Genomic DNA, 15,274 nt, shown 5'->3' on the forward strand with positions numbered 1-15,274 from the left:
TATGATATGATGTGTGGGCAAAGAGTAATGACACATAGGATGACACGTAGAATTCATATGACGCTAAACCATCTTGAGATAAGAGTGACACATGGCAATAACATTTTGTCCCTTTGAGTTTTAATAATCAATCAATCAATAACTATATACTAAAAGACACACCAGCAATGACACGTGTCATTTTCTGGTGTGTCTTTTTTTAAAAAAAAAAAAAATAATCTTTAGTAAACAAATCTTATACATAAATAAAAAGATAGCAAAATAATACATAAAGAAAAGGTTTGACAAATCTTATACATAAATAAAAAGATAGCAAAATAATACATAAATAAGAGATTTGATATGTTTTCCACAATATGTAAGGAGTAGTGGAGTACATTGACAAATATATAAACTTAAGTAAAAAAAAAAATAGTAAATCAGATTTTTAACATCATTGTGCCATAATGTTATGTACTACTTATTACAACAATAATTTTATTTATTTTTATTTAATTATAAATTATATGTTAAAAAGCTCTACGAAAGTAATTTAAATTTCAAATATTAAAAAATAGATAAAATAAAACATTTGATGTATCCTTCTACAAATAAATATTAACAACTATAAATTTAAGAGAAAAAAAAAATCAGGTTTTTAACATAATTTGTGACATACATAGTGACTACAGAGTGTAATGTACAACATTTTAAGAAATCCATTTGGTTAACAACAAGAAAATTAATCCAATTTTTGATGAAATTAAATATATAATAATATATATTGTCAAATGGGTTTTAAAAATAGCTATTTGGCTAATAGGATCTTTTATAATAATTAATTATGGGATCTTTTGTAATAAATTCATTACTTTATATAATATTTTAGAAAGATTCATTATTAATTTTAAAATAACTGTGCACGACACAGGACCTAACTTAATGTTATAAATTTGTCAGCATCTCCATAAACAAGAATTAGAATTAGAAACAAAAATAAAAACATCAAAACATCACTTCAATCAATCATCATCGCTTTAAAGCTTTCTTTAACACCAAAAATTTTCTTCTTCACTTGTTCCCAATCATTATCAGATCTTCCCACCATTGTCAAAAACACCAAAAACTCCCCCCAAAGCTTGAAGGCGGTAGTGGTGGATGGCAAGAACGAACAAATTCACCTCTTTGAACTTCAACGACATCTACGAGAAGAAGATCATCAACCCCAACAACACCTCCTCAACTAACTCCAACTCTCGATCACCCTCTTCTTCTACCGCTCACCCCCACAAATCTTACTCCCTCTCCGCCTCCTCCCGCCTCGGCCATGGCGGCATGCTCGTCCTCTCTCGCCCTTCTCCTAAACCTCAACCTCAACCTCAACCACCACCGCCGCAGCTTCCTCAACCTGACTCTATAAATCTTCCTAACAACCCGTCTTCGAATTCGAAACCATCTGATTCCAATTCCGATTTGGATTCCATCTCGCTTCGTCCTCAAGGGAAGACTGGCGGAAGCCTAACTTTTCAGGAGAAGGAGATTAGCAAGGTCGATGTTCCGTCTCTTCCTAGTCCTAAGAGTAATAAGTTTGTTCCGCCTCACCTGAGGCCGGGGTTCGTGCCGAGAGAGGTACCGCCTTCTCCTGAAAAGCCGAGGCAGGGGAATTATCGCCCCGGCTCGGCTCATGGGAATTATCATGGATCGCCTAATCGCTATGTTGAGGATGGACGGCCTAAGTCTGGGAGTGGGTATGAGAGAAGGATGAGAGTTCCTGGACCTGGATATGGAGATGCACCCGTTCCTCCTGCTGTCGAATCGGTTTCGGTTGTTTCGAATCGTCCGAGATCCGGTGGGAGTCGCCCTAGTTGAAATAGAGGGTAATCCTCTTTTATATTAATACATATTGTGTTTAGTTGTTAATATATACTTTTGTTTTCTCAATTTTTTTTTTTTTTAATGTTTGAAGTTGGGTTGTATATGTTGATTTAATTTGTTTGTTTTTTGTTTATTATAGTGATATTGAGTTATTGAGGTTATTGTATATGTCAAATATTTTCTACTAATGGGTTTGGGACTTGCATGAATTGACTATCTTTATGGGTTCAATTTTGCTGTTGAATTGTTGTTCTGTTTGAGTAAAATTATATCCTCTTCAGTCAAACTCAAACATATTGTATTTGTCGTGATGCCTTTTCGTTGTAAAGCTTTAACTCATAATACGTATTTGATTACAAGTGAAAATTTGGGAAATTTTACTTAACATGAAATTGACAAGGTGATAATGAATGCTTATTAGAGTAGATATATTGAAATGACTGTTTGATGATTTCTGTACATTATGAACTTATGTATTAATAGCTGAAAACACATGAGTTGATAAACACTCATTGAAGTTACTATAATGGACGTTTGTACTTTGGTTAATATATTTCTTGTATTTAGTGATAGTAGATTTAGTAGTCGAATAAAAAATTGAGATGTTTGCAACAAATCCTTAGGCCTAAAATAGTACTACTTTTGTAGGAAATAATTGTCAGGTATATTATTTTAGGGTGTCTAGTAGGAGTTGAAACATTTCTTAGAGTAGAAACTGACATTGCTTGCATTTAGAAAACATGCCCTTACTGATGAGAAGGGGAAACTTTTACAAAAGGGATTTTAGTGATCATGGTGAAACTTTACCTATTAAAGTTTGGTAGGAGTATTTTTTTCTGACATACGTTGCAAATGTGCCCTCCATGGACTCCATGGCCCCCAATATTCATTGTAACCTCTAATTTCATGAGCTATAATGCTAGCTTGTAGGATATGGGATGACACTTGCTGTTTGGTTGGAAACTAAGCTTATATGCATCAATATAGGACTATGTAAACAGGGAAAGTATTATGGAATCCATCGTTGGAAGGGGAAGTGGGGAACCGAGAAATAGGTACTCCATGTGTCACATTCTGGTATTGTCTTGCTGTATGCCACGACAACCACCGAGTCTTTCTAAGTAATTTTAATTTAGTGACCTTAAACTTGAATTGTTGCAAAATGTTGGCCAAAGTGTATAAAATGCCTTAACAGATCAGAGTGGAAGCTGGTGCTTATTTTTTTTTATTTTTTGTTTTGTTTTTTTTTTATTTTTTTTTATTTTTTGTTTTGTTTTTTTTATTAATTTTTATTTTTTGTTTTGTTTATTTATTTATTTATTTATTTATTATTATTATTATTATTTTTTTTTTTATGTTGTATATTATGTGCATGTCTGCCCGGAAACCTCTAGTGTTTGCTACAAAAAAAATTAAAAAATCTTGAAAAACTTTGTTGCATTGGCCACATAATGGAGGATGTTTTGTTGTATACTTGAGTATTCTGTTAAATAATTGTTGGCTGATGGGAGGATCAGGGAGGTTTTTTAAGTTCCAATTTCAGTTATTGGCAATGTCAAAATGTGGATTCAGAATAGGAGAAGAGATAATAAACTGAAAAAAAAAAATGAATTTTGTTGGAGGTGATCATAAGAGATGGAATTTAAAGAAAATTCTAGTTAAAATACGAAATAGACAAGTGAATAATCAAAGAGGAACTTGTTAAGAGAGAGTTTCCTTACAAAAGAAGTTGACCTATGATAATGAAAGATGGATGTATGGGGTAGCTAATGACTCATATTGCATAAAGACATGGTTTCTTAGCCATGTATGGTGTAGCTATACAGTCATAATTAAGACAATTATTCTGCAAAATAATTTTGGTTTACAAAATCTTAATACACTCTCACACATGCATGTATAGCTAACAAATTGAAACATAAATAACTCAACAAGAATGTATAAATTTCTGTTTTAAAGTAACAGTATTTTGATTTCTTAGTTTCTGACAATTTACAGTTCTCCATTCACATACATTGCATTGCTTACATAGATGGGTCTTCTTTCCCTCCCTGTTTAGTTTTATCTATATATGATATTCCCATTAGTCCAAACAGGGTTATATTCCTGGTTGACCCTATCTGGCATAAAACACAATTCTTCAATTAAGTTTGACAGGGAAAGAAAAATGTGTTGGGGATTTAACTCTTATGGCTATTCTTATCATTGCTGTCTAACCAGCTCATTTAATCCCTATCTCATTTTCATTTGTTTGAACTAAATTACAAGCTGCAATCCATCTGCTCTCCATGTTTTTTGTTGTATAATTTGGATCACTGAAATCCAGAATTCACTAGAAATTCAGGCATTTATTTATCTTTAGTAAATTTTTAGATTTAACGATTACAGGTGAAGTCTTCCAATAAATCCAGCTCATTTTGCTTTATTCTTTACAGTTTAACCTATACATTGTCTGATCAAACATTATACTTTCTTGGTCTTTGTGTTACATAGAAACAAATGTGGTCTTTATAATGATGTTTCCTTGGGCTTTGTTCCTTGGACTTGGGTACTCGTGTCCGACATTGGTACTTGTCCTAGTGTTTGACTAGTCTATTTTGTGAAAAACTCCTTTATTATGGCCCAAAATGAAGTTTCTAGATGTCATACCCATGTCAGAGTGTACTTGAGGTGAAAAGTGAAATGAAGAGTTTGGTAACAAAGGGCTTGGGCATTGATAGATCCCCTGTGAAATATTGCTTCATTTATCTAACAACATTTTTTTCTGTTTGCTGCCTCTTCTAAGGACAAGATCTCCCTTACCCTCTATTTGTGATATCAAGAAATGGGCTCAACAAGCTGTAGCTTCTTTATTAATGGATCAGGTGAACAGACAAGTTAATGAACTTCAACCTACACTTTTAGCCCCCTTGAGTAAAGGGTCTCAACATTGATCGTCTTGTCTTCTTTCTGTTGTCCTTTATGTATAGAATGAAAATTCTCTTTTATTACACATAATAGAAAATGATAAGAGTTGTTAATCTCCTACAAATCGAGCTCCAGCTACAAAGATGAAGCTTCAAATGAATATGTACCTGGCCAAAGGACCAATATATTGGGCTCTATGTTTAATGCACCCATGTGAAGTCTGTATGTGAATGTCTTAAATTCGAAATAACTCTCTTACATGCCAAAAGCTGTGTTTCCTTATGAACATTCTATTTTCCCATGTAATCATAGCCACCCTTCTAATCCTTTTTTCATGCTTCTGCATCATTATTGTTGATTGTTGTATCAAAGCACAACTGCAGAGGGATTATGAAAATGGTTTGGATAAAGATCAATGACAAAACAAAGAAATAATGATAGTCTATAATGTAAGTTCTATTGTAGGAATGAACGGGCAGTATTTAAGTAGATGGTTATGAATTGCCAAATTTAAATAATTTTCCCTATAAATTCTGGAGCTGCTTATTCAGCACGCATACTCCACAACTCCAGTATGTGTACTTGTGTAGTTGATGCACAGCATAGCATAGTTGTGCTGGGTATGTCAGGTGCTGAAAGCAGGAACTCTTGCATGTGCTTAAATATTGACACTGAATGACTGGATCATTAATGTGAAACGATATCTGGAACACATTTTTGTTAACTGGTGTAACTGATATCTGGAACTCTTCACATGTTTTAGTCAATGGTATAGTGAGATGTTAGTCCATGTGAGTTTCTGGTGTTTGTTCAACGTATATTGGCTTGCTGCTAGCGTAATGAATTTCTTTTGGCATTCTGTGCAGATAAATTCATGAAAACTGGACTCATTTCCAAGTGTGGAGCTAAAAGTTCAATTGGTACAGTTAAACTCCAAGGATGAGGAGCTTCAACGGCTGAAACCCTGAGTTCTTGTACATCTTAAACACCTTTGAAATCTCCAGTACATGGATTCTGAAGTTCAGGGGACTAGAAGAATGGTGATGGAATCATATGATGTCAGATATGGTGCTGTATGAAAAAGAGGCTTGATGATTGACCCAATGGCTTTTTAGTTGGTAGGTGATCTTGTCTTGCTGATAGTTAGGATGATTCACAATTGCATAGACCTTTTAAATTAGAATTTATGTGTTATTTATGAATTTGAGTGATGAACAATGTTTCTGACGTAGAGTTTGCTGCAATATTATATGAATATGATGTAATTCTTATATCTTTGTACCATACCGTGGTTTTTGTATTGGGGATTGAATATGTTTGTGACAGACATATTGTCCAATATAGAGGCAGTGTTTCCTTCACTAATCGACTATGTTAGCAAATTTCCTTTTACGTATTATTTGTGTTCTCATTGTCTAAAAATCTCTCTTATCTACTCCGTAGTGGTCAAACATGGTGACATCAATCAAAATTTCGTGTTTTAATTGATTTGGTATTTATGGTGAATACTGAATAATGTTACTCAGTTACATCAGTGTAAGAGGAAGTTGACTTCTTTCTTTACATATCTTGAATCCTCTGTCCCACTTTCTTTGTACCATATCCTAGTTCTCCCAACCTGCTGCAATTGTATTGAAACAGACTCTTCTCCTGCTGAAGTGGGCAACTATGAATCTCCTGCAACTCTAGCGATTGACCACAAGACATTCCTGTTTGTCTTGTATGCTTGCGACCAACCCATGACTTGCTTCAGGCATCTCTTGCTATATATGCACCCAAAGAAAAAGCGTTGCTCTGTTTCAGAACATTCCCCTGAGCTCAATTCTCTTATAAGCCAATCGTTCTCTAGTCTGCAATGTCCCATGGTATTCTTACTGACTAGCAGCGTCATTGCTCCATTTTTTCTGTAAAATGTTATGGAGTTAGGCTTTGTAAAATCTCAAACCTGCATATTACTGTGCTTCACGTTGCATAGTGATACCACAACATTGTGTCTTACTTGATGGCAATGTACTAGATCAGCTTTTCCAATGCAAAATTGTCTTTAGATGTCTAAGTTACTGACATCAAGTAGCAAACCCTATCTCAATTGATTAGCTCTAGTTCATTTATCAGTAGTTCAACACTTCAACCAAGTATCTAAGTTTCTAGTCTCATGAATCTCCTACACTTTCTGTATAACTATTTGGCATAAGGAACATTTGTGCTCAATAATTTTTAAGCTCATTAAGGCAAAGCTTATCAGTTAAGTCAATTCTAATTACAAACCTTTATCCATGTCCTATTTTTATCTTGAGAAATCAAAGTTCAATTTTCTAGTGTTCATATGAAAACCAAGGTATCTGAATGGCAGGAAACCAATTTGGAATCCAGTCGCATCCCTTGGCTTTTGCTCATCAGCAGCTTTCCTCCCCCATAAACTAGCTGAATCCCCATGTGTGACAAGCTGTCCTTAGTTTTCTTTCGAACCAGTTATGTCATAAACTAGCTGAAACCCTTGCTGCAGTAAATAACCTGTTACAAAATCACTCAAACTGAATAAACAAATCATGAGGAATGCATATAGATTTTTGATTGATTAAATCGAGTCTTCTAACCATGTACTCCATTCGAAGAACAAAGAGCATGTGTGAGATTGGATGCCCACGTCCTATGCGAGGACACCCATAGGCAGAAAGTAGTAGTAACATAGGCTTCATCCTCATGAAATCTGAATTCTCTCATCATCTCGTCAAAAAAGTTTCTAGTCAATCACTCCACACACTACTTGAGCCAAAAATATGCACATAGGCACAAAAAGTCGTACACAATAAATTTTGCACACGACAATTGAGTTTTTTTTTTTTTTTTTTTTGTGTGTGCATATTTAGGTGTAATTTTGCGTATGCGATGCCCATAAAATTCTTGTCCTTCACACATAAAGTGATAAGGTTGTATCCAGAGAGGAGAACAATTGAACATCGTATTCAGAGCAAATTGGAGGAAACCTAAAGAGAGAATATTGGTATATAAGGGGGTATTGCCTTTGAAAAAAAAAAGTTTATCACTTTAATAAACAAAGTTTGTTTATCAAATGACAAAATTGTAAATAACTCCACAATTGGGAAACGACCACTATTTGATTCATTGATTTTAGAAACGAGGTATGGGGTTAGAGTGATTAAAACTCATACCTAGTACGAAGTATTTGTTTAAGAAAATTTCACTTTTTAAACCATACCTTAAATCAACAAAGTGTGGTGTTCAGAAATTCAAGGGGAGGTGGGTGTGGCTCAAGGATACGAATTTATTCGAAAATTAGAATAACGCATGGCAATTAAGTTAAACAAACTCATACTTGTTACATAATGGTAAAATTAGAGCAAGTAATAAGATGAAAACAATGATAGGAACTGGCGAAATATTATGGATTTTAAGAAACATTATCTACACGCATGTTTGTTTTTCCTGCCAAAACACAGCAAGGATTTAACTTGGCAACCACGTTCTCGTCCGGCCCCAACTTGTTCATTCTTTCCATTTCTTCGTCTTCTTGTATTTGCCTAGTTGTACCTGTCCCAATCTTTCACAAATATATCAAGTTTATATTATTTCTGACACCCAAATTTAATTGTCAACTTTACCCATCAACATTATTTTATTTCCACCATTATCATAGCTTCTGTAACATACACATGCTAACAAATATTTATTAATTTCATAATTATTTAAGTTTGTTCAGTCCATATGACCTACCACCTACTAATCGTATGTGTTACAGCGGATCTCAAATCGATCAATTACGAAGTATACAATAGTCAAAATATGAGTGACTAATGTACTTCCTGTAATACTTCTCTTATTTCAATAAGGCTTATTTAATTTGGGAAAGAGCTTTTGAAGAGTTTTTGCTTCTTAAGGTTAGGAACTAGGGTCTATTAGAGGTTTGACCATATCATTCTGACAAAAAAAAAAAAAAAAAAAAAAAAAAAAAAAAAAAAAGCCTTATTTGGAAGCTTGAAAGTAGCGTATAGAAATTTTGAAAAAGCATATGATAGGAGTTTTTTTTACTTATTTATTTGTTTATTTATATTTTTAATCTAGCTTATAAAATATATAGCTTTTCGGTAATTACATAAAATGAAGTAGCTAACAATTATTACGAGTACCTACTTCATATTTAATTAACTAGCAGCTATTACCACTAGCTAAACTAGCAATACTAACCGCTTTTAGCTAATTTTGTCTCAAACAAGGCCTTCGCCCTTAACCTTCAAAGAGAGAAAAACTTTAACTACAGTATAGTAAATCTATAATAAAAGTATGAGATTTGTTATATTTGTTTCAATATGATTTTTCAGTTTTAGTTTTAAAATTATTATTTATAATACTTAGTTGAAGATAATAATACTTTATTATAATAAATGCATTAAAAACTGTATTAGAAAGCAAATAAGACAAAAGAATATAAAATGAAGAGAGTATAATTAGCACAGTGAAGAGCACATTGTTAGTTATATTTTTTTTGGCAGAACACATTTGTAGTTGTTAGCACATTGTAGTCCAAAGATTTTTATTCTATCTTGGCCAACCCTCTTGATTTTATTTAATAAAAATTTTAATTTTTTTTTTTTTGTTAAAGGTTGGATAGCATAATACAGCCAGCTCATTCCACCCCTACACAAATTTGTACCATAAATCTCTCCTCTCATTCACTAAACTCAACAAACAACAACATTCACATACAGTGGTTGAACACACACTCTCAAAAAATGGCCTTCTCCCTTAGACTCTCCCTAGTTGTCCTAGTGGCCACACTCGCCTGCGGCCACTGTATGGCTCAGTCCTCAGTGGCCCCTAGCCCCGCGCCAGCGGGCCCTGTAAACCTAACAGCCATCCTAGAGAAGGCAGGCCAATACACAACCTTCATGCGCCTTCTAGCATCCACCCAGGTTGGCAACCAGATTGCCAACCAGGTGAACACTTCCACTGAAGGCATGACCGTCTTCGCACCCACTGACAACGCATTCCAAAACCTTAAAGCAGGTACAATCAACAATCTTTCAGATCAGGATCAAGTAAAACTTGTTCTCAATCATGTCCTCCCAAAGTTTAACAGCTTTGACAACTTTGAGACCATCAGTAACCCTGTTAGAACCCAAGCCACCGGCGATGACGGCGAAGCTTTTACTCTTGAGATTGTCTCCATTGGTAACAGACAGGTTAATGTGTCCTCCGGGAAAGTTACAACTCAGTTGAACAATGCCTTGAGGGAGAAGTTTCCTCTGGCTGTTTATCAGGTTGATAAGGTGTTGTTGCCCCCAGCATTGTTCGAAGCGAAGTCTCCTAAGAGCTCTCCAGTTGGCTCAGCAACAAAATCGAAGTCCGGTGACTCGAAGTCGGATGGCAAAGCTGCAGAAGGTCCTGCAACTGATTCTGCTGATGCTGAAGCCAAGGATAATGGTGGTTATGGTTTGAAGAGTATGGGAATGGGATTTGTTGCTGTGGTTGGAATTTTTACCACTGGTTTCCTTTTCTAAGGGATATAGAAGAGTACTTTTTATGATGTTTGATCAAATTGTATCTAAAAATTCATTTTTTGTTTTTGTTTGTGTTACTCGGAAGAACGTTTGATTTAATTTATTGTTCATTCATACAAAAAATGGAGATAATTCCAATGGATTTTAATTTTTCTCCATCTTTATATTCTTCATCTTAGTAATTAACTTGCTTAAATTATTAAGTAGTAATTGGTATACTGGTAAGGACTGTATGTCACGACAAAGAATTTGTGAGAACAATGCCCATTACAGAAGTTGAGTATGGAGATTCTCTTATCTTTCATCCCCACTCCCTAAGGGCCTTGTCCATTAACTCATTAAAATTAAAACGAGCTTAAGAGCCTCACATTTACTTAATTTCAATTCAGTTCAGCTCCAATCAGTTCAGTTCAGTTCAGCTCTAATCAGTTCAGTTCAGTTCAGTTCAGCTCTAATCAGTTCAGTTCAGTTTAGTTCAGCTCTTAATTTCCCTCTCTCATAAAATATTCATTTCAGCTCAGTTCATTTCACCTCCAATCAGTTCAATTCAGTTCAGCTCAACTCCAATCAGTTCAGTTCAGTTCAACTCGGCTCAGCTCAGTTCAGTAAATGTGAACAGACCCTAAATCACCATTGAATTACAAGATATGGTTTAGTTTAACTTAGTAGCTTACAAACTTTTGTACAAGTGGATTTAACAATTACCAAATCAAAGTTGTTAGCTGATGATCTTTTAAAATAGGGTAAACCTATTTGCTACCCTTGGGACACATACAAGCATTTAATGCATTTTCTAATATGGTACTCCTTATATCTTTGACTCTTTGAGAAAGACAATATATGTGTAGATTGGGATAATTAATGCTTGATCATTTTAAATACATTTCATTCTATAATTTCTTGTATGTATATAAATAGTGATGAATTGATGATTAATTATGATGATCCTCTCGTCAAAAAATAAAAACATAAAAAAAATTGATAGATCGTGCTTTGGGTAAGATTTGGGCTCATTAGCACCCCGTCTATATGTCCATTACTTCCCTTGCTTCTATTCAATATATATATATATATATATATATATATATATATATATATATATATATATATATATATATATATATATATATATATATATATATATATATATATATATTTGTCCATTACTTCCATTAATTGCTATCCGTAAATTTGGATTTTTTCTATATCTCAAAATAATATCCAAATTTAAAGATAATAATTAACGAAGGTAGTATATTATATAGATTTTAAAAGAGCGACTCTCCGTTCCCCACAAAAAGTCAAAAACACATCTTAGCTCAATTTAGTCTTCATGTCCTAGCACAAGAACTTTCGAAAGTGCACCGCAATATCTAATGATTTAATCTACGGTCAATTAACTTAGTGAATTAATAAATAAGAATTAAATGTTGCAACTTGCAAACTCTCATGTTCTCTCCCACCAAGTAGAAGCATAGACTCACATGGGTTTGCCAACCCTCTCTCTACTGTCTTTACATAATTTTCTTAGAAGAATATTCATATACTATACAGCATTTGCATACTTGATTTTCAATGTGTTGTATCTTGCTCTCTTTATTGGATGCACAATTTTAATTAGTATGAGATGATATTAGATACAAGTTGTTTCGGGTGAAACAATGATCAAAACTTTGACCTTTATCCGTTGATTGAAGACTGATTTGGACCTTGAATGATTGGGCCGAAAAACACCTGCACAAGAGAGTACATTAACTAGTTTCAGGGTTGGTATGAGGAAACTCCTCCGATGTCTAAGTTAGTACGTGAGATTGAGAACTCAAGGAGAGAAATCAATACTTACCAGTGTAATAAATTAATGTGAGAATGTTTGTAAATAACATATGAGGTATAAAATTGGAGTAATTATACATTTAGAGGATAAGGGCCCTAGTCATGGGTTGACCAGGCCATATGGCAAGTGGGGTCCCAAATGGGCTAGGCAACTAACTGGACACTTTGGCTTAAAGAAATCCCTTTTGAGGACTTTAGGCATGAGGCCTTTGTGGGATACTGAGTTCATTAAATGGACTGGCCCAAATAAGCTTAGTCAGACCCCACAAAAGTATATACTACGTATTTCTCTATTACAGCACAAAGATGTTTCAGATTGCTTTGTTTTGGGTTTGTTTTTTTAAAATATTTTACTGAAATTTCCATTGGTACACCTACCGTTATGACTATTTTCAATGATACACCACTTAATTATTGATTTTTGAGTGATACATCCCAAGTTTAGACTTTTTAACTAACGTGATTAATCTGTTAAATAAACGTTAATAAACCCCTAATAGTGATGGCTTAAGTTAAATAACTATAAAAAGACTAAACTACCCCCTTTTTAAAACTTTTCCCCTTCTTTTTTAAAAACGATCCATTTCCCACCTCATTCTATCTTTCTCCCCCCTTCTACCCCCTTTACATACTGCACTTGCTCCTGCTTCTGCTTCTCACCCATCCCTTTCAATTTATGTTTTCTCTTGCTTAAACTTCATGGCTTCTTTTTCAGGGGTGTGTGGTTTAGACTCATATACTACAACCTTATTCCTGCTAGTTCTGCTGATATTCGATTTTCTAACACAATTTCAAATCCAGGGAGGGCTTATTACTAGTGTAGGCATTGTGGTATATTTTTATGGGTTGTTGAAGACAAGATTATCAGAGAAACAAAGCTTAGTTATGCTAATATTGATGAAAGGTCGTATGTGAAAGTCTTGAGAAAAGAGTTTGTTGAGTTCACACAGAAGGCAGAAAAATTTGCAAGTTATATCCATAAGGTTGTTACAATTGCTAGTGTAATGTATCTGATATTAATGATAGTTGCCCTAAAATAAGTCATGTCAATGTTTTAAGAGTATGGATGGAGTAACTTGTATTACTAAATGAGTATTTAAATTATAAGAATATTGAGTATTGCTATTTAAATTACTACACTCTCTCGTACATGTGCTAGAAATATGACACATGATATCCAATAAAAACTTTAGTTAGATTGCTTGATTATCCATTAACCTCCGGAACAGGTTCCTTACAATCAAAGCTAAGTTTAGCATAAAAAACTAATTGTTGTGTTAATAAACAAGCACCTTACATTTAAAAAACAAAGTCTGCATATTAAACTAGTGTATTATCCAAACCAAGTAAAAAAAAAAAAAAAAAATCATTGACTATTTTCTTCACATCTGAGACTAAGTCTTAGACTGAGAAAATGGCTAACTTTGCAGCTGTGAAGCATTCAACTATGTTAGAGCTTTAGAGTTTTTGCCTTCCGTTCCTCTCTTTTGAGCAGGCTGCTTTCCTTTCTTCTGAGTATGTAGTCTCCTTCCCTTTCTTTTCAGTAGGTTTCTTCTCCTCCCCTTTGCCTTTGTTGGTAGAAGCTGAAGGCTCAGATGATTTTGCCACTTCCCTAGATGCCTTTGTTGCATTAGATTGGTCTCTAACTCTTGGGTTATTGATTACAATAGGCTCATCACTTGCTCTTAACTTTTTTCCAGTTAGACTCCCTTTACATGTTCTTGAATTGTGTCCAAAACATTCACAATTTTTGCATTTGACTATCCTTAACCTTTTTCCTAGTTGCTTCTCTTCATCTTTTTCTTTTCACAATTTTTGTCATTCTTCTCTTTTTCTTTTCCAACTAGGCCTATATATCCTTCTCTTCATTTTAGGCCCCATTTACTTCACCTTATTTTTGATGAAATGAAATTATTTTTACTAAACTAAATCAATTTTATTAAACTGAAATTATTTTTACAAAACTGATTTTATTTTTACTGAATATTAATTTTTAAAGGTGAATTGAATACAGACTAAGGGGAGTCATCTTCTGGACACTGATGTGTATTAGGTATGAAGTTGATGTGAACACTATAGGCCTGTTATAAGTCTTCACAGAATACCAAGATACTCACATAGTCATGGGGGGAGGCATTCCAAAGGGAGGTTAGTGAGGCATTTACAAATACATAACAAGGGATAGTGCAGTCATTTCACTTTAAATTGCGTAAAAATTTCACGTGGTATCATTGGGTGATCAAATAGTACCATTGTATCTATCAAGTGGTATAATATATGCTTGTAGTGGTACGAAATACACTCTTAGTGGTATTTTATAAGCTTCTAGTGATACAAATAGAGTATGCTCCTCATCGGTTTGTCAAATAATACCATTGTATATTCGGTGATAATATGACTGCTTTTAGTGATACTAAATACACTCTCATTAGTATGTGATTAAAAAATTCCAATGGTATTTTATAAGCTTTCAATTGTACACGTTAAAGTGTGGTCTCAATACTATTTTCTCTCTTTTTACGTGTTATAAGGCCCACAACACTTTTTTTTTTATCTCTCTTCTGTGTACTTTTATTATATTTTAATATTGTTATGTATTTGCTCATATATAACTAACCTCTATTACTACTTCCTCCCCATGGGGATCTAATTTTGCATCTATTAGTGCTCTAATTGCATGCTTGCAATGAATTCCTGATAATTGCCAAGCCCCACAAGTTTCTTTTATATATTTATGCATAAGATTTGTTTTCCAAATAGTTTTTTTTTTTTAAAAAAAAAATAAAAATAAAGGACACGTCAGAAAAAGGCATGTGTTATTGTTGTTGTATCTTTTAGTATATAGTTATTAATTGTTAAAGGTTTCCAAAAAAAAAAAAAATGGAACAAGTAATAAAATATGTCCGCAAAAGGAAAGTGGAACAAGTAATAGAATACGGAGGGACTATAGTTAATGATTGCATCATATTTTTATGATATTTTATATTTATAAAATATTTTATGAAAATGATTTAATGGTCTGCGGTTTGACGGTTTACGTACGGTCTAAAATCGCAAATTTGATTGGTCCAATTTTTTTTTGGAATTACGCCTAAATCGTAACCGTGATTTAGTCTTATTTGAAAATCGCACCTCAATTTTCAACCTGCAAATTGTGGTTT

The 15,274-nt window shown here is 33.8% G+C and overlaps 1 long non-coding RNA gene and 1 pseudogene across 1 annotated transcript; both read left to right on the forward strand.

Moving 5' to 3' along the window:
• The first annotated feature begins 982 nt into the window (after nt 1–982).
• LOC145589542 (uncharacterized) lies at nt 983–6,122 on the forward strand. Its single transcript, XR_014101718.1, has 2 exons — nt 983–1,856; nt 5,628–6,122. It is a non-coding gene; the product is annotated as an uncharacterized LOC145589542 (long non-coding RNA).
• Nucleotides 6,123–9,409: 3,287 nt separating this feature from the next.
• LOC145587718 (fasciclin-like arabinogalactan protein 9 pseudogene) lies at nt 9,410–10,381 on the forward strand (annotated as a pseudogene).
• The last annotated feature ends 4,893 nt before the right edge of the window (nt 10,382–15,274 follow it).

Source organism: Chenopodium album, chromosome 17 (assembly GCF_948465745.1).
Source record: "Chenopodium album chromosome 17, dcCheAlbu1.1, whole genome shotgun sequence".
Taxonomy (NCBI): Eukaryota; Viridiplantae; Streptophyta; class Magnoliopsida; order Caryophyllales; family Amaranthaceae; genus Chenopodium; species Chenopodium album.